This window comes from Epinephelus lanceolatus, chromosome 12, assembly GCF_041903045.1.
Source record: "Epinephelus lanceolatus isolate andai-2023 chromosome 12, ASM4190304v1, whole genome shotgun sequence".
NCBI lineage: Eukaryota > Metazoa > Chordata > Actinopteri > Perciformes > Serranidae > Epinephelus > Epinephelus lanceolatus.
The window spans coordinates 27,736,340-27,760,440 of NC_135745.1; the positions used below are offsets into that span (position 1 = coordinate 27,736,340).

The 24,101-nt window shown below is 43.3% G+C and overlaps 1 long non-coding RNA gene and 1 other non-coding gene across 2 annotated transcripts; both read left to right on the forward strand.

Annotated features, from left to right (window-relative positions):
- Positions 1-13,507: 13,507 nt before the first annotated feature.
- On the forward strand, positions 13,508-17,511 carry LOC144465096 (uncharacterized). Its single transcript, XR_013492445.1, has 3 exons — positions 13,508-13,802; positions 15,689-15,796; positions 16,133-17,511. It is a non-coding gene; the product is annotated as an uncharacterized LOC144465096 (long non-coding RNA).
- Positions 14,123-14,194, forward strand: trnap-ugg (transfer RNA proline (anticodon UGG)). The gene has a single exon. It is a non-coding gene; the product is annotated as a tRNA-Pro (tRNA).
- Positions 17,512-24,101: the final 6,590 nt, after the last annotated feature.

A 24,101-nucleotide genomic window follows, 5' to 3' on the forward strand; every position in this document is an offset into this window, starting at 1 on the left:
TAGTGTAGCCAAAAATTGTACTCAAGTAAGAGTACTGATACTTTAGAACAATATTATTCAAGTAAAAGTAAAAAGTAGTCATCCAAATAATTACTTGAGTAAGAGTAAAAGAGTATTTGGTGAAAAAACTACTCAAATACTGAGTAACTGTTTGAGTAATGTCTGATTTATTTGTAAAATAAGAACATGAATGTAATCAATCAATCAAAAATAATAATCTGCAAATTCATGTATTTTACAGATACCCCTTTAACTAAAACAAAAATAAATTAAATCTTTACAAACATAACATATACAGTACAGGCCAAAAGTTTGGACACACCTTCTCATTCAATGCGTTTTCTTTATTTTCATGACTATTTACATTGTAGATTCTCACTGAAGGCATCAAAACTATGAATGAACACATGTGGAGTTATGTACTTAACAAAAAAAGGTGAAATAACTGAAAACATGTTTTATATTCTAGTTTCTTCAAAATAGCCACCCTTTGCTCTGATTACTGCTTTGCACACTCTTGGCATTCTCTCCATGAGCTTCAAGAGGTAGTCACCTGAAATGGTTTTCCAACAGTCTTGAAGGAGTTCCCAGAGGTGTTTAGCACTTGTTGGCCCCTTTGCCTTCACTCTGCGGTCCAGCTCACCCCAAACCATCTGGATTGGGTTCAGGTCCGGTGACTGTGGAGGCCAGATCATCTGCCGCAGCACTCCATCACTCTCCTTCTTGGTCAAATAGCCCTTACACAGCCTGGAGGTGTGTTTGGGGTCATTGTCCTGTTGAAAAATAAATGATCGTCCAACTAAACGCAAACCGGATGGGATGGCATGTCGCTGCAGGATGCTGTGGTAGCCATGCTGGTTCAGTGTGCCTTCAATTTTGAATAAATCCCCAACAGTGTCACCAGCAAAACACCCCCACACCATCACACCTCCTCCTCCATGCTTCACAGTGGGAACCAGGCATGTGGAATCCATCCGTTCACCTTTTCTGCGTCTCACAAAGACATGGCGGTTGGAACCAAAGATCTCAAATTTGGACTCATCAGACCAAAGCACAGATTTCCACTGGTCTAATGTCCATTCCTTGTGTTTCTTGGCTCAAACAAGTCTCTTCTGCTTGTTGCCTCTCCTTAGCAGTGGTTTCCTAGTGTGATACACCCTAATGTGAGAATACTGAGTCACCTTTTGTTTATTCCTGGTCCAAACCTGTTGTTCACACGAGTGTATCATTTTACACATACTTTATTAGTGCCGGCAATAACCAGTTCAATGTTTAATGTAATTTCAAATTTTATTGTTGAAGACAATGCTAATGTAGGGGGAAGGAAAAGAAGGCGGAACCAAAGTGCAGGTATTGTTGCACCGCGGTGCCTAAGGTGAGGGACCCCTCCCTCTTCCCTCAGACTGAGATCCGGAGGAGAAGATGGTGGTTCGCTCTTTCACTCACTGACTCCGTGATTCTGTTTTCCAGGGTTCCTTCTAGGAGAGTTGAGGGCAGTGAACCACAACAAAAATCATTTGTTACTCTAGTTCCACACATTGAAACTCGTAACAAACTGTGGGGGCTCGTCCGGGATCTCTCCTCATCATAACCATCGGAGGAGCAGATCCAGAGATACCAGAACTGCGCGACCAAGGTGACAAGACGCTGCTGCAGGCCAGGAGTCAACCGGTGGGTGTCCAAGGAGATAGGGGATCTTCACCTCGCTTAGGAGCCGCACTGCTGATCCTGAGGCCAGTGCACGCTAGTCACCGGTGAGCCACATTGCTGATCCTGAGGCCAGTGCACGCTACACCGCTGATCCTGTGGTCATCGCACACCAGCATCAGGGGGTCTCACCTGTGATCGGGAGGTCAACACGCACACACACCCTATTTACCAAGTCACTACACTGCTGATTTACTGAACTAACAAACTGCAAGGTGACATCAGGACCACACACCATGTCAGCAGTTCGCAAAGAATTAGTATGGAGTATCAAGAAACAACTACTCAGACTCTCGAACAACGACATCTATCAGGTTGCAAAAGACATTGCAACCGATAGCCAACTCGAAGGAGAGCTGAATCCGAATGATGAAGAAAGCTGCATGGAGTATGTCGTCTCCTACATGCAGTCTGACACCTTACTAGGACTTGAGGATGAAGGTGTGGGTCAGTTGTTGGTTTTAAATGATTTGATATGTAAAGTAGTGAATGCTAATGCTCCTGTTAATTTTCCAGTCAGTGCATTGGGTGATGATAACACACATGTTACACCTAGTCACAGTCCGTCCACTACAGTTCCAAACTCTGCATCACAATCTCATTCTAACTCTAACAGCACAGTTATGCAACCACAACCCCACCCTAACACTCATACCAATACCACGATACAGTCAGTAGAAGGACTGAGACAAGTGTATGAAGAGCTGGGTGAGAAACTCAGACGATGTGAGTCTACAGCGACCCCACCAACCACAACTTACCCCCACCAAGGTGAGTCAGAGTCACACTGTATGCCACAGATGATCTCAGAGAGGCCAGTGGTTCTGAAGGACCTCTCCTACCTGCAGCGCAGAGACTTCAAAGTACATGGTGGTCAGGTTGGAGATCAGAACTCTGATTTAAATTACAACAACATCAGTAAACAAATCATCGAGGGAGTGAAAGAGGGCTTCGCAGAGGCAGAGGTGGTCAGAGGGGTGTTGAGGGTCATCAAGCCAGGGGCCTTTAAGGATATGCTTGTAAACAAAGATTCTATTACAGTGTCTGAACTCAAAGGCTTCCTCAGGTCCCACCTTGGCGAGAAAGCAACGACTGAGATGTTCCAGGAATTGATGTGCGCCAGGCAATCAGACCAAGAATCACCCCAGCAGTTTCTGTACCGCATGACTGGGCTCAAACAGAAACTCCTTTTCCAGTCCCGGCAGGCCAGTACAGACATTTCATATGATCCTAAGACCATCCAAGAAGTCTTCCTCCATACTATCTATCAGGGCTTGGGGACAAAACATACTGACCTCCAGCAGAGATTGAGGCCTCTAATCTCAAACAGCCAAGTCACAGATGAGGAAATCCTTAGCCAGGTCATGAAAATAATAAGCGACGAGAATGAGCACCAGCGCAGACTTGGCCAACCCCCCCGACAAAAGACAACACAAGCGCACAGTGCCAAAATTGAGAAGAGAGATTGTCACAACAATGACAAGTCACGGGATACAGCAGCAGACAATAAAAATCTCCAGACAATACAACAGCTCAGTGCTCAGGTGGAGACCCTGACACACATGGTGGCTTCTTTGATTGATCAGCGGACAGCAAACACTCAGGTGTCTCACCCTCTAACTATGCCAGTCCCTATGCCAGCCCACATACAGTCACACTCTCCCTCTCAGCCACCCCCCAGCAGACCTGCCCAACCACAGTTGAGACAACCTGCAGTCCAGGTGAGAGGTAGAACAGCTCGTTGTCCGAAATGTATTGAGCAGAATTTACAGGAGTGTAGCCACTGCTTCGTGTGTGGAGAGGCAGGACACAGAGCAGTGGGATGTTTGAAACGAGTCAAGGTGCAGGGAAACGGGAATCGGTCTCTGTGGAGGGACACCCAGAGACCGGTGAGCAGCTTCAGTCCCAAGCAGTAGGCCACATCCCCAATCAAATAACACGACACCCCAAGCAAAACAAACAACAAAAGCCACACACACTTACCGGCCAGAGCACCACCACCTGCAAGGCACCCCTAGTTGGAAAGAAAAGTCTGCTGAAATGTTTGATTGGCGGTTATCCAGCAACAGTCCTGTTTGATTCAGGCTCGCAAGTGAGCATAATTGACCAAGAATGGACTGACACTCACATCCCCAATTATACAGTGAGACCCCTTTCTGACCTCTTAGGGGAAGAACTTGGCGTCTATGCAGTCACTGGCCATACCGTCCCATACAGTGGATGGGTTGAGCTCACAGTCAATCTCGCCGGGAATGACGACCCCAATCTCACCATACAGGCCCCTTTCCTAGTCAGCCAGCTGCCACTGCCTCAGCCCCTTCTAGGAGCCAATGTACTGGAGGAGATCATCAGAAGGAAGGAGTCCTCTGGTGAGGCAGTTGCAATGATTATCAGCCTTCTCCGCAGTGCATTTGGAATAGAGGAAGAACAGGTGGAGGCCATTGTGAGTTTCATCCAGGTGCCACCTAGGACATACTGTGATCCAGTCACAATAAGGGTGGGCAAAGACCATACTATCATTCCCCCTGTTAGAACAGCTCATGTGTGGTGTAGGGTACCCCAGTTACCTGTTGGAACCCCTGTTCCAACAGGTAAGTATGAAATGTATAGGGTATATGTGGTCCGGGTAGGTATGAAATGTATAATGCATGAGTGATTCAACAGGTAGGTATGAAATGTGTGGACGTATGTATGGTGTATATGGTGATTCAGGTCTCTTCAGGTGAGTATGGAATGTATGTAATTGTCTTTCATGGCGTCTCATCCACAGTGGGCTGGGTACACGACAGGTAGGTATGGGTATGGGGCGATGGATGGGGGTTGGTAGGGGTGGAAATATGGCAGACAGAGATGCTGGTAAGTACACTGTACTGGCTGGATTCCAACTGCACTCACCGTGGGACGTGGTTGGTAAGCTGGTTGACCCAGGGATGGATAAGTAAACACATAACCTGGCCGTCTGTCTCTGGTGGACTGTCTCAGAGAGATCTGATGTTCAGGTTGCCGTGTGGGGACATTGTTCTCTTGATGGACAGTGTGCAGTTCCTCTTGAATGGGTGTAGGTTGAAGCTGCTCCATGTCATGTTCATCCTCGCTGGATGCCACCTGTTCCTCACCTCTGACACTCTCTCTGTCCTGTTCAGGTACTGCGTGAGTTGTTTCCCCCAGGTAGGTCTCATTCTGTTTGGATCTGTTTTGGAAGTCAGGAGCAACATGTGGATCAGGTAAGTGACTCTCAGCTCTTGGTTTCTCCACCGGTATTCGCAACCAGTAACGAGGCACGCCTTCCTCTTCCTCAGAGTCACTTATATCTGGGCTCTGTGTCTCATGTGTGGGTTTTGGGGTGTCTGAAGCTCTCTTAGTTCTCTTTTGTGACTCAGCTGTGTTGGTGGTCGGATTCTGGAGAGTCTCTACCGGTAGGTCGTTCACTTGTAACAGTAGGTTCCTGTGCAGAGTGCGAACTGGTCGACCTCCCGCCTCAGGGCTTACTTTGTAGACAGGGTTTTCCCCAACCTGTTCTCTCACAATGTAGATAAGCTGCTCCCAGTATGGTCTAAGCTTTCCAGGGCCCCCTCGTTCACTGAGATTGCGTACAAGGACTCTGTCCCCAGGCTGAAGAACCACACCTCTGCTCCTTTTATCGTAGTATGTCTTTCCTTTTGAGCTGGACTGCCTCTGACCCCCTTGTTCTATACGAACCTGCGGAGGAAAGCGCCGCCTTAGGACAGCTGAGTGTTGGAGAAGGCCTCTTGGAAATCAATAACACCCGACGGCCTTATGTTAAAGTGCCCATCTCCAATCACTCAAAACATGAGGTCACCCTGCCAAAGAGAACCTCCCTGGGAACCATCCAACATGTCATCAAGGTTCTTGAGACCGATGCACCAGAGTCACATCAGGCTGATTCCACACCAAGGAAGGTAGCAACAGTCGAGGTTAATGGCATCACTTCTCCCAGCACCTCTCCACCCGAGTCCTGGCTTCCTCCTGTTGATATCAGTCACCTGAACCCTGAACAACAACAGTCGGTGAAGGAAGTGCTCTACGAGGAATGTGGAGCATTCTCCCGTAATAGTGACGACATAGGATGTATTCCCTCCCTACAGATGGAGATCAGGACTAAGGATGACATTCCAGTTCAGAGGGCCTACGCATCCATCCCAAAACCACTCTACAGAGAAGTTAAGGAGTACATCCAGGAGCTGTTGGTTAAAGGGTGGATTGTGAAGTTCCAGTCACCTTATGCAGCTCCTGTCATCTGTGTAAGAAAGAAAGATGGGTCCTTACGCCTGTGTGTTGACTACCGGCTCCTCAACAACAAAACTGTGCAGGACCGTCACCCTCTTCCTAGAATCCAGGACCTCGCTGACTCCCTGGGAGGATATGCCTGGTTTTCGATCCTGGATCAGGGAAAGGCTTACCATCAAGGCTTTATTGCCGAAGGATCAAGGTACCTGACTGCATTCATAACCCCATGGGGGCTCTACGAGTGGGTCCGGATGCCGTTCGGATTGTTGAACACTCCAGCAGCTTTTCAAAGGAGCATGGAAGGGATGCTCGACACGCTGAGAGATGAGTGCTGCATTCCCTATCTCGACGATGTGTTGTGCTTCTCCAGGTCCTTTGATGAGCACGTGCAGGTGTTACGCAGAGTCCTCCAAGCCCTGCAACGACACAGGGTAAAGCTGAAGCCGGAGAAATGTGAGCTCTTCCGCAAAGAGGTCCGATATGTTGGCTGGTTGGTGTCAGCGGAAGGGGTAAAAATGGACCCCAAAGACCTTGAAGCAGTGCGGGCACTGAAACACAAGACACCACAGACAGTTGGGGACGTCAGGCAGTTGCTTGGGTTCCTGAGTTACTACCGAACATACATGCAGGACTTTTCACGCATAGCAAAGCCCCTGTACAACTTGCGCCAATCAAAGCCCGACGCCCCTCAGCCCAAGCCGCCACGAGGAAAAACAAAATGCCACCAGCAGTCCTCCCGAACCCCGGTAGAGTGGACTATACAACACCAACAGATCCTTGAACAGCTTGTGGACCGGCTGACCAAGCCCCCAGTGCTGGCATACCCTGATTTTGACCGCCCCTTCACACTCCACACAGATGCCTCCCAAAAAGGTCTCGGTGCAGTACTTTATCAGAACTAGGATGGGAAGATGAGGGTGATTGGATACGGGTCACGCACACTAACACCAGCGGAACAGAATTATCACCTACACAGCGGAAAGCTTGAATTCCTGGCGTTGAAGTGGGCGATATGTGAAAAGTTCCGGGATTATCTGTTCTACGCCCCGCATTTCACAGTCTTCACTGACAATAATCCGCTCACATACAGTACAGGCCAAAAGTTTGGACACACCTTCTCATTCAATGCGTTTTCTTTATTTTCATGACTATTTACATTGTAGATTCTCACTGAAGGCATCAAAACTATGAATGAACACATGTGGAGTTATGTACTTAACAAAAAAAGGTGAAATAACTGAAAACATGTTTTATATTCTAGTTTCTTCAAAATAGCCACACTTTGCTCTGATTACTGCTTTGCACACTCTTGGCATTCTCTCCATGAGCTTCAAGAGGTAGTCACCTGAAATGGTTTTCCAACAGTCTTGAAGGAGTTCCCAGAGGTGTTTAGCACTTGTTGGCCCCTTTGCCTTCACTCTGCGGTCCAGCTCACCCCAAACTATCTCGATTAGGTTCAGGTCCAGTGACTGTGGAGGCCAGGTCATCTGCCGCAGCACTCCATCACTCTCCTTCTTGGTCAAATAGCCCTTACACAGCCTGGAGGTGTGTTTGGGGTCATTGTCCTGTTCGTCCAACTAAACGCAAACCGGATGGGATGGCATGTCGCTGCAGGATGCTGTGGTAGCCATGCTGGTTCAGTGTGCCTTCAATTTTGAATAAATCCCCAACAGTGTCACCAGCAAAACACCCCCACACCATCACACCTCCTCCTCCATGCTTCACAGTGGGAACCAGGCATGTGGAATCCATCCGTTCACCTTTTCTGCGTCTCACAAAGACACGGCGGTTGGAACCAAAGATCTCAAATTTGGACTCATCAGACCAAAGCATAGATTTCCACTGGTCTAATGTCCATTCCTTGTGTTTCTTGGCCCAAACAAATCTCTTCTGCTTGTTGCCTCTCCTTAGCAGTGGTTTCCTAGCAGCTATTTGACCATGAAGGCCTGATTGGCGCAGTCTCCTCTTAACAGTTGTTCTAGAGATGGGTCTGCTGCTAGAACTCTGTGTGGCATTCATCTGGTCTCTGATCTGAGCTGCTGTTAACTTGCCATTTCTGAGGCTGGTGACTCGGATGAACTTATCCTCAGAAGCAGAGGTGACTCTTGGTCTTCCTTTCCTGGGTCGGTCCTCATGTGTGCCAGTTTCGTTGTAGCGCTTGATGGTTTTTGCGACTCCACTTGGGGACACATTTAAAGTTTTTGCAATTTTCCGGACTGACTGACCTTCATTTCTTAAAGTAATGATGGCCACTCGGTTTTCTTTAGTTAGCTGATTGGTTCTTGCCATAATATGAATTTTAACAGTTGTCCAATAGGGCTGTCGGCTGTGTATTAACCTGACTTCTGCACAACACAACTGATGGTCCCAACCCCATTGATAAAGCAAGAAATTCCACTAATTAACCCTGATAAGGCACACCTGTGAAGTGGAAACCATTTCAGGTGACTACCTCTTGAAGCTCATGGAGAGAATGCCAAGAGTGTGCAAAGCAGTAATCAGAGCAAAGGGTGGCTATTTTGAAGAAACTAGAATATAAAACATGTTTTCAGTTATTTCACCTTTTTTTGTTAAGTACATAACTCCACATGTGTTCATTCATAGTTTTGATGCCTTCAGTGAGAATCTACAATGTAAATAGTCATGAAAATAAAGAAAACGCATTGAATGAGAAGGTGTGTCCAAACTTTTGGCCTGTACTGTATGTGAGCGGATTATTGTCAGTGAAGACTGTGAAATGCGGGGCGTAGAACAGATAATCCCGGAACTTTTCACATATCGCCCACTTCAACGCCAGGAATTCAAGCTTTCCGCTGTGTAGGTGATAATTCTGTTCCGCTGGTGTTAGTGTGCGTGACCCGTATCCAATCACCCTCATCTTCCCATCCTAGTTCTGATAAAGTACTGCACCGAGACCTTTTTGGGAGGCATCTGTGTGGAGTGTGAAGGGGCGGTCAAAATCAGGGTATGCCAGCACTGGGGGCTTGGTCAGCCGGTCCACAAGCTGTTCAAGGATCTGTTGGTGTTGTATAGTCCACTCTACCGGGGTTCGGGAGGACTGCTGGTGGCATTTTGTTTTTCCTCGTGGCGGCTTGGGCTGAGGGGCGTCGGGCTTTGATTGGCGCAAGTTGTACAGGGGCTTTGCTATGCGTGAAAAGTCCTGCATGTATGTTCGGTAGTAACTCAGGAACCCAAGCAACTGCCTGACGTCCCCAACTGTCTGTGGTGTCTTGTGTTTCAGTGCCCGCACTGCTTCAAGGTCTTTGGGGTCCATTTTTACCCCTTCCGCTGACACCAACCAGCCAACATATCGGACCTCTTTGCGGAAGAGCTCACATTTCTCCGGCTTCAGCTTTACCCTGTGTCGTTGCAGGGCTTGGAGGACTCTGCGTAACACCTGCACGTGCTCATCAAAGGACCTGGAGAAGCACAACACATCGTCGAGATAGGGAATGCAGCACTCATCTCTCAGCGTGTCGAGCATCCCTTCCATGCTCCTTTGAAAAGCTGCTGGAGTGTTCAACAATCCGAACGGCATCCGGACCCACTCGTAGAGCCCCCATGGGGTTATGAATGCAGTCAGGTACCTTGATCCTTCGGCAATAAAGCCTTGATGGTAAGCCTTTCCCTGATCCAGGATCGAAAACCAGGCATATCCTCCCAGGGAGTCAGCGAGGTCCTGGATTCTAGGAAGAGGGTGACGGTCCTGCACAGTTTTGTTGTTGAGGAGCCGGTAGTCAACACACAGGCGTAAGGACCCATCTTTCTTTCTTACACAGATGACAGGAGCTGCATAAGGTGACTGGAACTTCACAATCCACCCTTTAACCAACAGCTCCTGGATGTACTCCTTAACTTCTCTGTAGAGTGGTTTTGGGATGGATGCGTAGGCCCTCTGAACTGGAATGTCATCCTTAGTCCTGATCTCCATCTGTAGGGAGGGAATACATCCTATGTCGTCACTATTACGGGAGAATGCTCCACATTCCTCGTAGAGCACTTCCTTCACCGACTGTTGTTGTTCAGGGTTCAGGTGACTGATATCAACAGGAGGAAGCCAGGACTCGGGTGGAGAGGTGCTGGGAGAAGTGATGCCATTAACCTCGACTGTTGCTACCTTCCTTGGTGTGGAATCAGCCTGATGTGACTCTGGTGCATCGGTCTCAAGAACCTTGATGACATGTTGGATGGTTCCCAGGGAGGTTCTCTTTGGCAGGGTGACCTCATGTTTTGAGTGATTGGAGATGGGCACTTTAACATAAGGCCGTCGGGTGTTATTGATTTCCAAGAGGCCTTCTCCAACACTCAGCTGTCCTAAGGCGGCGCTTTCCTCCGCAGGTTCGTATAGAACAAGGGGGTCAGAGGCAGTCCAGCTCAAAAGGAAAGACATACTACGATAAAAGGAGCAGAGGTGTGGTTCTTCAGCCTGGGGACAGAGTCCTTGTACGCAATCTCAGTGAACGAGGGGGCCCTGGAAAGCTTAGACCATACTGGGAGCAGCTTATCTACATTGTGAGAGAACAGGTTGGGGAAAACCCTGTCTACAAAGTAAGCCCTGAGGCGGGAGGTCGACCAGTTCGCACTCTGCACAGGAACCTACTGTTACAAGTGAACGACCTACCGGTAGAGACTCTCCAGAATCCGACCACCAACACAGCTGAGTCACAAAAGAGAACTAAGAGAGCTTCAGACACCCCAAAACCCACACATGAGACACAGAGCCCAGATATAAGTGACTCTGAGGAAGAGGAAGGCGTGCCTCGTTACTGGTTGCGAATACCGGTGGAGAAACCAAGAGCTGAGAGTCACTTACCTGATCCACATGTTGCTCCTGACTTCCAAAACAGATCCAAACAGAATGAGACCTACCTGGGGGAAACAACTCACGCAGTACCTGAACAGGACAGAGAGAGTGTCAGAGGTGAGGAACAGGTGGCATCCAGCGAGGATGAACATGACATGGAGCAGCTTCAACCTACACCCATTCAAGAGGAACTGCACACTGTCCATCAAGAGAACAATGTCCCCACACGGCAACGTGAACATCAGATCTCTCTGAGACAGTCCACCAGAGACAGACGGCCAGGTTATGTGTTTACTTATCCATCCCTGGGTCAACCAGCTTACCAACCACGTCCCACGGTGAGTGCAGTTGGAATCCAGCCAGTACAGTGTACTTACCAGCATCTCTGTCTGCCATATTTCCACCCCTACCAACCCCCATCCATCGCCCCATACCCATACCTACCTGTCGTGTACCCAGCCCACTGTGGATGAGACGCCATGAAAGACAATTACATACATTCCATACTCACCTGAAGAGACCTGAATCACCATATACACCATACATACGTCCACACATTTCATACCTACCTGTTGAATCACTCATGCATTATACATTTCATACCTACCCGGACCACATATACCCTATACATTTCATACTTACCTGTTGGAACACATACACCATACACTGTATACTCACCTGATGAGATCTGAAACACACACACTATACATTTCACACTTTATGGATCTTAAAGGGATACACTCATTGAGAGTTTGGATGTGTTTTGTTGAAAAAAAAAAGAAAATGTATGTAATGTTCAGAGTGAAATTATTCAGAATATCTTGTGTCAGGAGCCACTTTTATTTGTTGGGGAGTGTGTGATACACCCTAATGTGAGAATACTGAGTCACCTTTTGTTTATTCCTGGTCCAAACCTGTTGTTCACACGAGTGTATCATTTTACACATACTTTATTAGTGCCGGCAATAACCAGTTCAATGTTTAATGTAATTTCAAATTTTATTGTTGAAGACAATGCTAATGTAGGGGGAAGGAAAAGAAGGCGGAACCAAAGTGCAGGTATTGTTGCACCGCGGTGCCTAAGGTGAGGGACCCCCTCTTCCCTCAGACTGAGATCCGGGGGAGAAGATGGTGGTTTGCTCTTTCACTCACTGACTCCGTGATTCTGTTTTCCAGGGTTCCTTCTAGGAGAGTTGAGAGCAGTGAACCACAACAAAAATCATTTGTTACTCTAGTTCCACACATTGAAACTCGTAACACTAGCAGCTATTTGACCATGAAGGCCTGATTCGCGCAGTCTCCTCTTAACAATTGTTCTAGAGATGGTGGTCTGCTGCTGGTCTGCTGCTAGAACTCTGTGTGGCATTCATCTGGTCTCTGATCTGAGCTGCTGTTAACTTGCGATTTCTGAGGCTGGTGACTCGGATGAACTTATCCTCAGAAGCAGAGGTGACTCTTGGTCTTCCTTTCCTGGGTCGGTCCTCATGTGTGCCAGTTTCGTTGTAGCGCTTGATGGTTTTTGCGACTCCACTTGGGGACACATTTAAAGTTTTTGCAATTTTCCGGACTGACTGACCTTCATTTCTTAAAGTAATGATGGCCACTGGTTTTTCTTTAGTTAGCTGATTGGTTCTTGCCATAATATGAATTTCAACAGTTGTCCAATAGGGCTGTCGGCTGTGTATTAACCTGACTTCTGCACAACACAACTGATGGTCCCAACCCCATTGATAAAGCAAGAAATTCCACTAATTAACCCTGATAAGGCACACCTGTGAAGTGGAAACCATTTCAGGTGACTACCTCTTGAAGCTCATGGAGAGAATGCCAAGAGTGTGCAAAGCAGTAATCAGAGCAAAGGGTGGCTATTTTGAAGAAACTAGAATATAAAACATGTTTTCAGTTATTTCACCTTTTTTTGTTAAGTACATAACTCCACATGTGTTCATTCATAGTTTTGATGCCTTCAGTGAGAATCTACAATGTAAATAGTCATGAAAATAAAGAAAACGCATTGAATGAGAAGGTGTGTCCAAACTTTTGGCCTGTACTGTATATATATATATATATATATAAATATATATATATATATATATATATATATTATTATGTACTCAGAGGTGGGTAGAGTAGCCAAATATTGTACTCAAGTAAGAGTATTGTTACTTTAAAACAATATAACTCAAGTAAAAGTAAAAAGTATTTTGCATTAAAAATACTCTTAAAACTACAATTTATCCAAAAAGTTACTCAAGTAAATGTAATTGAGTAAATGTAACTAGTTACGACCCACCTCTGGCTCTCACTACCAATAGATGGCACAAAAAAGTGTCCACGAACGAGGACAACAGGTCTAAGTTAAGCAGAATTAATTATACAGCCAAGTAAACCCAAAATGTGACGTCCCCCTAAGAGGACACAGGGTCTCAGGAGGATATAATCTTGTCTATGATACAGCCCACATGGAGCATTTAGAGGCCCTCTCCATCAGTCAACCCCTGGTACATGCAGATCTGATGTAGTTATGGTGCTGTCCTGCAACATGTGATAAATATTGTAGTCCCATAAAATGTTTTTCAAATAACTTTTCTTCTCTATAAAAATCTTTACATGCAATGATGCAGGAAATGTTTAGGAAGTGCTTTTCCATTTAAAGTTATTAGCAGGTTATCAGATTTGAATTAGCATTAGCAACAGGTGGCCGAAGGAGGGCGCCAATGCTCCCTTAATAGGGCTGGAGTACTACAGTAACAACAAGCAAGCCTTTTCACCTTTAATTTTAAAGCCTTTTTTTAAACTAACATTATGTAGCTAAATATAGCATGTTATAATGCATTAAGCTCAACGACTAGCCTATAGAGTGTGAGCGTGAAGTTCAAGTGAGTGCAACTTCTTGTGTTTTTACCGTTAACCATCAGTGAGGTAACGTTAATTTATGTGACGCGAAGAAGAAAGTCAGATACTCAGTGTTAGCTACTAATTTGAACATATTATGTTTTAAATAACCGATCTGACAGCTACTCTACATGGACAAAAAAGACAGGTAAGCCGGTTTTCTTCGGCTGACAAGTCTAGTTATTGTTTCTCAAAGGGATATTTTCCAATTTAAGCTCATTTGAAAGCGGTCAGGAACTTTTTTTCTGGTGCAGAGTCAACGTTAGCTAGAAGCTAAGTGGTAACTTGTTACAAGCTAGGTTAGCTTGCTAACTGGCTATAATTGTTAGCTACCGGTAGCCCCGTTTCTCCTGGCTAGTTTGTCGGGGTTTTGTACAGTTTCATTAACACATTTCAACATGTATAAAACATACAGAGCACCTGAAGGTGAGTGAGAATATAAATTGTGCATTTTTGATGTGTAAGTGTGGCTCGTTGGTCTAGGGGTATGATTCTCGCTTTGGGTGCGAGAGGTCCCGGGTTCAAATCCCGGACGAGCCCTTCTTTTGCTAAGTGTATCCACTATAGTATGAAATAATTTCCTGCAGTCTTGTCGTACGGTTACATTTGATTTGTTGAAACATAGTTTTATTAAAAGTGATTGCTGAAATCGGTATGAAGTATAGAGCATTGTTTTACTGGTCTCTAGTGGACTTTGGCAGTACTACAGTAAGGATTTTGTGTTGTTCCTTTGTTCATATGTAGATCTACATCAGCTGTGTGTGTTATTTTCTGTACGTGGTGCCTTTTCATCTACATGAAACAGGCAATACAGTCTCATTAGATCAAATTGTAGCTCCAGTATGGACGCCCATATTGTCATACAACAGATATATAGCTCACTGGCCACTTTATTAGGCACGTGTTCAAGAAACCAGTTTGAGATGATTTGAGCTTTGTGACATGGTGCATTATCCTGCTGGAAGTAGCCATCAGAAGATGGGTGCACTGTGGTCATAAAGGGATTGGCACGGTAAGCAAGAATACTCAGGTAGGCTGTGGTGTTTAAACCATGCTCAGTTGGTACTAAGGGGCCCAAAGTGTGCCAAGAAAATATCCCCCACACCATTACACCACCAGCAGCAGCCTGAACTGTTGATACAAGGCAGGATGGATCCATGCTTTCATGTTGTTGACACCAAATTCTGACCCTACCATCTGAATCCAGACTCATCAGACCAGGCAACGTTCATCTATTGTCCACTTTTGGTGAGCCTGTGTGAATTGTAGCCTCAGTTTCCTATTGTTAGCTGACAGGAGTGGCACCTGGCGTGGTCCTCTGCTGCTGTAGCCCATCTGCTTCAAGGTTGGACGTGTTGTTGGTTCAGAGATGATGACCTCTGGCATCAACAAGGCATTTTCACTCAGAGAACTGCCGCTCACTGGATAGTTTCTCTCTTTTGGACCATCCTCTGTAAACATTAGAGATGGTTGTGTGTGAAAATCCCAGTAGATCAGCAGTTTCTGAAATACTCAGACCAGCCCGTCTGGCACCAACAACCATGCCACATTCAAAGTCACTTAAGTCACCTTTCTTCTCCATTCTGATGCTCAGTTTGAACTTCAGCAAGTCGTCTTGACCATGTCTACATGCCTAAATGTACTGAGTTGCTGTGAATGGCTGATTATGTATTTGTGCTAACAAGCTGTTGAACAGGTGTACCTAATAAATTGGCTGGTGATGAGATGAGACAAGATGTTAGCAGTTTAGATACAGGATGGATGAAAAACGAGTACATGCACAGATGCTCTTTGGCTTCTTTCAGTTCCTCTTTCTCTAGACTCTACATCACCTGTGTAATGACATTTAGGGGAGACTTATAATCAGATTTCCAAGAGCTAAAAAGCACGTGCTTACAAATGAACACAGTCAAATGATCTGGGTCTATATCACCTGCCTTACTCAGTCTGTGAACAGTCCCACTCCAGCGTTGCAGGAGGAGCATCAGACAACTCACAGATATGCTCACTTAATGCCTTTCTGTCTTCACCCAGTTGGGGCTTATCTGAGCTTGCTGTTGCGACAGCATCTCTGCTCGCCTCCCTCCAGCCTGGCTCAGGACAGCCACTGCTCTGCTTAACACAAGTCCAGGAGATATCTCGGTAAATACCAGTCTCTTTCCCTTTCTGTTACAGCAAGCATATCATCGCCACGGGGGCTACACTATTTCCATTATTTCCATAAGCCTCTTAGTGGCGCCATGCTCTGTCATTTGCAGAGTGGCTTCGTACTAGGAAGTGTGTGAGTTTTTATAGAAGTGCCTCTTTCCTGTACCCGCCCTGTTACATGGCAAAGAGTTTCTGTTCTGCTGTGAATGAGAATGGAAGTTGCTGATAATTCACAGTTTTTTAAATGGATACTGTAATCCCATTCCTTAGGGAAAAGAAGCAATAGATAAAAGTAAAGGACCATACCAGTGTCTCTGCATGTCTTTTCAGGAGCTGTGTTGTTCCCACTTTCTTGGCAGCCACGTTTCCTTTAATTTTGTAAAGCTACATTATAAAATCAAGTGCGAGAAACTTGCCGACACCAACAACATACTCTGCTTTTATTTTCTTCTTCTTCTTCTTATTATTATTATTATTATTATATATTTGATGTAAATGTAGAGTTAGTAATGGTTTAATAAAAAGAAAAATGGCAGAAGATAAGTTGTGAGTGCTCCTCCTTTTATGTGAATTAAATGGACTAGCTTTTGGCTTAAAGCACCGTAAAGGACTTTAAGAGATCCAATAAAAGGCACAGGTAAAGCCCGTCCCTGTTACTTCCTGTTTTACAACAATATGGTCACACAAAAAGAAGAGATGTGATTGGATTAGGATACATGTCCAGAAATTTTCTAGTGCTATGCACATAAATGGAAACAACGTATTCTCACTGAAGTATAAGGAAAACATTCTGATAAGTAAATATTACAGTATGCTTTGAAAAATACATGAATTTTAGTAAAAATCCCACAAGTACAAAACACTGTTATGGTCCTTCAAGAATGAGAAGAGAATAGAATGATTATTATATTATTGTTTTTTAAACATTTACGACCTCACCACCTTACACAAGGCCATACTCAAAGGTTTGTGGTGTCACTAAATGCTTCACTAATGTTTTACAAAACATGTATTGTAGAACAGTGGTTCCCAGCTGGTGGGTCATAGTCCAAAAGTGTGTCGTGGGTCCATTCTCAATGGACCTTAAGTATGACACTGAATATATTTAACTACATGGACCTTGAACTAATGACTATGGGGAAATCTGGATCAGTTGGGAACCACTGTTGTAGACCACGGTAGAATTAAACTACTCAGGTACTGTACTTTAGTACAAATGTGAGACACTTGTACTTTACTTGTCTTTTTGTTTCATGCCACTTTATACTTATACTCCACTACATCTCAGAGGGAATTATTGTACCTTTTACTTTACTATATTTATTTTACAGCTTTTACTAGTTACTTCACAAACTGAGGTGTTGGAACACGAAGAGCTTCTAAAATGTGATGCTTTGTCGTAAATTAAACTAACCAACTTTCTTTCTTTTTTTTTTTTTTTTAATTAATTTTCAATTATTTATTATTCATTTTGAGGTTTGTGATATTGGTTGGACAAAATAAGCATTGTGGAGGTGTCACTTTGAGCTGTGGGTAATTATGACTGCATAGCTCACCATTTTGTGAATTTTTACAAACTAAAAAATCAATCAAATAATGAAGAAACTTATCAGCAGATTAATCTATAATTAAAATAATCATTAGTTAATAGTTTAAAATGAGCACATTAAAGCCAAATATAACAATAAAATCTTGCTTTTATACTAATGCATGAGTAATAATAATCTTATGATATAATATTTAATAGTATAACATTTTTCTGCATTGAGTAATTCTTACTTTTAAGTACATTTTCCTGATCGTACTTATGAACTCTACTTAAGTAACATTTTCAGTGCAGGACTTAAGCTTGCAACAGAGTATTTGTAGTACTTTTACTTAAGCAAAGGATCTAAATACTTCCTCCAGCACTGATTGTAGATCCTTGATAATAATAATAATACTTGAGTATTGACTTGAGTTAGCCGGGCATCATTGGCTACCACTCAAGTAACTTTTTATGAAATAGTTAAGTAATTTAAAAGGCAAAGCAGGCAGACAATTTACACCAAACAAATTGATTCCTCACTTTAATTACTCTAATCTTCAAGTCATCCTCTAAATACCTGAAGGTATCATTGGATTTTTTTTTCTCAATGTCACAGCAAATAACCTCTCCCCAGTGATCAAGCAAAGACTGAGCTTCTCTCCTCCCTAATTATTGGCCTCAGGTTGCCTCTTTTAACGAGATAATTAATCCAAATACCTACTTTAAATGGTATTCTTCTCTGAGCTTCACTGGTATCAAATCACTTTAATTTGATGTTCTGCCGTAGTTCAGTGCAGAGCGCTGTTAGTTGTATTGTGTAGAAACAACACAGAAATATGATTATGTATATAGATCACATTCAATCCAAATGTTAGTCATGACTTCAGAGATATTTCAGTCTCCTCATGCAACATATTTACATTTATAAAAATGCTTTATAGCTGTAAAAAGAAATTCTAGCCCCTGGTTCAGTTTCTTCCTCCCTCCATCACCACACCATCATCACCCCCTTAACCAGTCTGTCATTTAAAGTAAGCAGCCGCCTGCTTAGCCGGCACCTTTCACTTTTCAAGCAGGACTTAATTTACTGCAGGACATTTTAAATCTCCTCCCTCTGTGGCTCTGAGTCGCTGACAAATGCCTGGTTGCAAATGTATCTCATTGACTGCTGACTCGGTTGTATTACAAGCCGGCTGATAGGGGCTGCCACAGTAATGTGGCCCTCAGGTTTATCCTCAGATGTTGGAGGAAGTGTATTAATTTAGTTTAGATGGGGCCTTATGAAAAGTGTACTGGCAGGCAGAGACGAGCAGATCTCTCCCCCCCACTCTCTCTCCCAACCTCTCGGGATTGAAGCTATCTACCACAGAGCCAAAGCATATTCCGCCATCAACGTGTCAGGAGGAAAGCTATTAAAACCGCTTTACTTTTCCTAAGTATCATGAGAATAAGTACAAGATTTAGTGAAATCCCCCCCAGAGCACTGGAAATCTTGGGGATTTTCCCCCTGAAATGTTTCCTAATGGGCTGCTCAGAAGTGTCAGAAACTCTTGTTAGACTTCAATGTAGTTTTGGGATTCAGTGCATTTATTTGGAGCTGAAGTGACAAAATTTGAAGTATGAGTGCATCTGAACTTTCCCCATAATCAGACGGAAACCCATTCACCAGTTCACTATCATATAATAGGAACAGTACATAATGATAATAATTCCAAGGTACACTTTACATTTTTTCTTCATCTTCTTATTTCAGAATAATGTACAATAATCAGCAAGCACCAATGAGTCAACATACAAACATACGAGTACACTGAGTATTACCATACAGACAAACAAACAGGGGGAAAAAAATACAAAAGTGACAACAAAGCTGTAAATAATAATGTCATGATATGTTCTTAATTTACTGTGTACCTATATTCATAAAAGCTAATGGCCAGAAATTGTTTAAGTCCATGACTGATCACCTCTTGAAGTTTTCCAAGCAAGAATATAACAAAAACCACAGGTATTAAAAATGTAACTGGTCCAGGAACAGCCTAAACATTAGAAGAGATTCATTTTCCCGAAGTGGAAGTATGTGTTTCTTAGGAAAATATGTAAAAGTAATTAATAGTCTGCATACTTTTTTTTAATCAAATTGAAAATCTGGCATATCATTTAATGAATAGAAACAACTGATTCAGTAAAGAATTAGTTATAATTAATTGATTTCCAGAAACTTTTCACTCCATTCAAATGACTGATTTTCATGAAATGAAACTGTATTTATAATGAGAGCATTTTAAAATAAGTCATGCTGAGGTCTACTATGATGAGCAGCAAAGCACAGCAAACTCATCTGGTGAACCAAACAGGAATTAGACATGAGCTGTGAAAGTAATTATAATGTTTACAATGATATAGGACTGCAACTAACAATCATTTTAATGCCAGTTAAACTTTTGATTATTTTTGGACTATAAAATGTCCAAAAATGGAGAAAAACGCTTTGGTGAAAAAAGTATGAAAACATGAAACATATGTGTTGTGTCATGGTGATTTGGCCCCGTCCTTGTATTCACTGTCACTCACCACTAATGTGTGGCGTCTGTTTCCTGGTACAAGGAGTGTAAATAAATAAATTCGTTGTAGGACAGTGGAGACTAACAAGAGTGTTTTTCATTCACCAAAATATAGACTGACCTGGAAGTACAATTTTTGTTCATCAAATGCCCGTTACAGTTTTTCGAAGCCCACGGTGACGTCTTTATATTGTTTATTTTGTTTAACTGCCACTTCAAATCCTAAACATACAGTTTACTATCACAAAAGATAAAGGAAAGTGGAAAATCATAACAGTTGAGAAGCTGGACCCAGGTATTATCCGGCTTTAAAAGATGTGATTAAATATGATCATATTCTTCTGATGAACGAACCAACTAGGAATCGTCAAAAATTACATGTCCTACCAACCCACTCACCAGAAAAAACGTTGGCATTTTTGTACATTTCTGCAACCCATGGATATGTAACATTTGTACATTATTATGTAGCGGATATGTTGACTTTCACATTTATTAATGTTTCAGTGACGCTGTGGTTAACACATGGTTATGTTTAGGCACAAAAACCACTTGGTCATGGTTTAGTGGTTTAGTGATCAAATTTTTAGTTAGTTTCTTTGCAAAGTCCTAATAATAAATCACATATACATAGCCACGTGTCATCCATATGTGTCCATATGTTTTACAAATCTTGCAGTTGTTAAGACTCCGGGAGAAGAGAAAAGGAAGAGAAGGAAAAAAAAATACATATCGGGATAAATAAGACAAGAAAATGAGTAGCTATAATAGTAACTATCACAAATAACTGAACCGCTTGTACACAAATACTGTATGTGTATTCACGTGCCTCCACATATTCATATGAAGCACAAACGTGTATGCACATATCACCACGTTCGGCATAGCGAGCCACAGAATAATGACCAACCTGATTCATATAGGTAAATTTGTCTGACCCTCTCCATTGCCTTGGCCAGAGCTTTTATGTTATTTACTATGGCCCTATTTGACCAGGCAATAGAGGGTTACAAACATTAGGAAATTATCATGTTTTGGCTTAAAATACCTGGTTCTGGTGACACAGTCATGGCTGGAAATGCTGCCGATTTCTCACAAAAGAACACCCAGTTTTGTTGCTGGTCTCAAACAACGGTCTGCAGCTTGGCAGCCATCTCACCATCCCCTCCACCTCCAGTGTCAAAGTCAGCTCATATACGTGCAATCTGAACTACGTCACTTTAGAAACAGTTATATGATAGGTATGAAATGTACATAATGTATCCGTGGTTTGCAGAAATGTACAATGCCACTGTTTTATTCTGGCGACTAGGCTCGTCCTGCAGCAGCTTCTCCTTCCAAGCTTACAGCAGCTTATGTGAAGTAGGGCCTTTTGTTCAGGCCTTTTCAACAATGGAAGATGATATGCATATGAAATCTATCCAGAATGACATCAACTTTAATAGCATTATTGGACTCTGCTGAGGAGCTGCCATTAAACCCAATATAACCCAAGTCAGATAATGCAGCAGCATCAGTGAACAATACAGTTGTCAAGCACTTAAGCCATTCAGAGAAAGAAGAAAATTAATTTCACAAGATACAAAATACGCAATCATCTCTTCCAGTAATTATTCAGTTGATCAATACAGTAAATTAGTAGGAAACATCAGTGGGGGTTTTTTCTCTGGCATGGCCTCAGCTTGATAGATTCTTTTCTTGTCAGGCGTTGGCACACTCCCCTGGCTGGAGCGCCCGGCCTGCCTCTCTGTGTCCTCTTTCATTTCCTTTTCACCCCCAGGTCTTTCTGTACCTGTCAATTTCTTTCTACAGTGTGACTCTTTAATCCACCTGAGTGCATGGAGGACAGTTTTGACATAAGAAGAAAAGATAGACTCCTAAGGAGAGGACCAGTATCTTTAGAGCTCGGGGGATAACCGGATTACGACAGCCATTTTGTGCTGCTGGCAGTTTTGCTTATTACCCTTTTTTTCTCCCCCTCATCTCTCCAGAGTTGAAATGCTGCCCTTTCTTAGAAGTCACACCAAACACTGACTAGTACACAAAAACACATACTCTTTGTGTTTTTTCACAACTGAAGCAGCTGAAAGCTTTGAGGAGAGTAAAACTAAATCTCGACAGATGATAGTAACAGTTTGAAAGAGACAGATTTCTCCATACTGCCCTTCAGGTACTCTCATGTTGACAGGTTTTCTTCTCACCATCGAAAACTCTCTAAACATGGTTCCACTGTGGAAGTAATCATTGTCTCTGTGTGGCGGTGGGTGCCTCCTGTGTGTGAAGGCCTGAACCTACAGCACAGTAGATAACAGCACAGCCATGAGGAGACAGATCAACTGTCTGACCCCTGCTGCCAATCACTTTATCCCTCCAGCCCGGCTGCTCTGAGGAAACCCGGAGGAAAAAACACTCTCTGAAAACGTCTTATCAGCTCTACCACCAATGCGGTGTGCACCACTGGATCTTTTATGTCCATTTATTTTGCCTTTCAAGAGGCCTGCAGTGCCTTTGATTGTGGGAGGTAAATGAAATAAAGGCCTCCTCCTCACTGGTACCCTGATATCTAAGTTTATCACTGCTACCAAAACCTAAACCCAGAGCTTCAACCCACCACCACAGGTCTGTCTATGGGGAAACACATCATGCTTCTGTCATGGTAATAATCCCTTTTTTGCAGAAGCCATTTTGGGTGCCTTTGAGACGGCATGGAAGCTTCCACCCAGAAAGATGGTATTGAATTCCTCCTTTTAAAATGAGCTTCCTGAGCATATATCTTATACAGTAATCCCCCCGTTGTTACCTATAAGCTCCTACATCTTCTTCTGAGAAGCAGTGTACATGTACACTGAATATAATTTATAGGTAAAGGGACCAAAATGAAAGTACATATTTCCCTCTCACCTGTAGTGCTATTTATTAATCTAGATTGTTTTGGTTTGAGTTGCAGAGTGTTGGAGATATCAGCTGTAGAGATGTCTGCTTTCTCTCCAATATAATGGAACAAGATGGTGGTGCTCAAAGTGCCAAAAAATAAATTTGAAAAAATCAACAGCAATGTCTCCTTACAGAAGCTACTGCTCAGCTGAGAGCGCTATTAATGTTTGAATCTCGCACTGTCACAAGCACCAGCCTCTCGTCTGTGAGTAGACGCACGCTTCCTTCTGTGTGTTGCTATGGATGGTGGGTGTAGTTTGGTAAAAAGAAAATAGTTCCTACATGAAACTTCTTCAATGCTAGAAATTTAGTAATCGAAATTCCACGGTCTTTGATACCTAATTTGATACCATGGCAAAAAACCTAAAACAAATCAATAACTGCCATGTACTGCCAAGTTTATTTTTTTACATTTTACTGTTAAATACAAGTCTGTGTAGGTTCATGAGATTTTGGGGGCAAGGAAAGATATGTTAACATATAGCCTATAGAGTACATTAACATATTTCTTCTCCATTGTTATTGTTGTTATTGTTTTGTGGTGGTTGGCCTTTGTGGGAGGCTGTTTAACCCGCCCCTTTTTCACTGTGATTGGATAGCCAAGTAAAAAGTGACAGTGATGAGCACAGGGTTTTAGTTATAGTTGAATGTTTTTCAACTCTTGGCAACCAGAACAAAATGGCATGTGTGCAGCGCTCAGCACAGAATAGACGCTTAGCGCCTTTTCAAGCTGCTGGCATCTGTAGCACAATGTAAAACACGGCGATCCCATTGCAAAGAATTAACTAAATACACCTCAAGAAAAAAAACAGTTTTCTTTTCAGCAAGTTGGGGCGGAGCTGCTGCAGCTGCACCTGTTGCCATTTTCCTTGTGTTCTTCTTCCGTTCTTCTTCTTTCTGTGGAAGTTAATGGCAGAGAACGCGTGTTGGCGTATATATTATGTCATTAGGTCCAGAAGAATTCTATCTCCAGTACCATCATGTTTTCAGAAATTTGGCATCAACTTATTAACAAAGTATTGGCCCTCTTGACATCCCCATTTAAGAGAAGGCAGACATCTCTACAGCTATCTCCAACACTCGGCAACTCACATTAAGAACATTGAGGCTGTTTAATAGCACCACAGGTAAGAGGACAAATATCTATTTCTGATTTTGGGCTGAACTGTCCCTTTAAGTTATTGCCCAGACTTTTCTCCATCAATGTCATTTCAATAACAGAGGAGATGGCTAAAGCGTCTATCTGATAAGATAAGGTATAGTAATTATGAAA